This window comes from Petaurus breviceps, unplaced genomic scaffold (assembly GCF_028583685.1).
Source record: "Petaurus breviceps papuanus isolate PSGF00001 unplaced genomic scaffold, PetGlider_PUasm1.0 90769, whole genome shotgun sequence".
NCBI classification, from domain to species: Eukaryota; Metazoa; Chordata; class Mammalia; order Diprotodontia; family Petauridae; genus Petaurus; species Petaurus breviceps.
In genome coordinates, this window is record NW_027187341.1 from 8,870,937 (window position 1) to 8,872,220 (window position 1,284).

At 34.9% G+C, this 1,284-nt stretch overlaps 1 pseudogene; it reads left to right on the top strand.

Moving 5' to 3' along the window:
- Positions 1-461: 461 nt before the first annotated feature.
- On the top strand, positions 462-749 carry LOC138146747 (large ribosomal subunit protein eL37 pseudogene; annotated as a pseudogene).
- The last annotated feature ends 535 nt before the right edge of the window (positions 750-1,284 follow it).

The window sequence follows — 1,284 nt, forward strand, 5'->3', positions numbered from 1 at the left end:
AATAATTTTTATATAATTATTTCATTATTTTTTCCAGGAAGGTGTTTTTGATATGAGCTACCTTACAAACCCAAAAGCAACCTCAGAAATCTCACTCACATTTAATTAGATATAGGCAGCAAATATTTCCACATGCTATGTACAAAATCATATTACATTCATGATGTGTAAAGTACAAAACACTCTCCTAGGCAGTGAGTTAGATACAAATGTAATTAAATGTGGTCTCTTCTCTGATAAATTCTGTTTTCCAATAGAGAATATAAACACACACACATGCAATAACTATTTAATAATTAATGACTAGCTACAGTTAAAAATAGAATCATCCCTTTCTTTCTGTTTCAGACTTCTAAAACTAATGCAAAATAGATATAACTCTTTGACCCGATCGGTCAAAGGTGTGTTGAAATTTCCATACCTGCTCTTCCTTTCTCTTTGGTCCCAGCAGCAGGAGGAAGATGACAATGGGGACATCTTTGTTTGGTAAGTGCCAGAATAAGATGCACACTTTGTGCCGTCGTTGTGGTTCTAAGGCCTACCATCTTCAGAAATCAGCATGTGGCAAATGAGGACATACTGCTAAATGCAAGAGAAATTGGAGTGCAGAGGCTAAGCAACGAAAACACCACTGGTACTGGTCAAATTAGGCACCTAAAAATTGTCTATTCCACTTTAGGAATGGATTCCGTGAAGGAACCACACCTAAACCCAAACAAGCAACTTTTGCGGTATCTAGTTTATCTTGAAGATTCAACTGTTTGTTAAAATAAATGTCCTGAATGAAAAAAGCAGTGTGGTCAGTTTCATTTTATCCATTGATCATCTTAGTCAAATTATTGGGTTTTTGTATAATTTGGTGGGGTCTAGCTTGTTGGATGCTGAATAACCAAGAACTACACTTATTGAGTAATACTTCTCATCTTAGATCATTTTGCTTTTTGTTTGTAACTTAAGATGTGAGAAGTTAGTGTCAGACCATAAAACGGGATAAATTCTATGCTGAATGCACCTCCCACCCCCATACACTTACCCTGTGTAACCAAGGACACTTGCCATTTGCATCTGTAGAATCTACCTTACAAAGTTGTTGTAAGGTTTAAATGAGATGATGTATATAAAATGTGTTAGAAAATTTGGAATACTATATAAATATTAGACTGAGTAAAAAAACAAAAAGAAATGGCCATACCCCCTTTTAACTTTAGTAACTAGGTGAAAACAAATGTCATTTAATTGACCTTTAGCTTTAAACCAGGGGTTTAAACCCATACTTTAGACCAA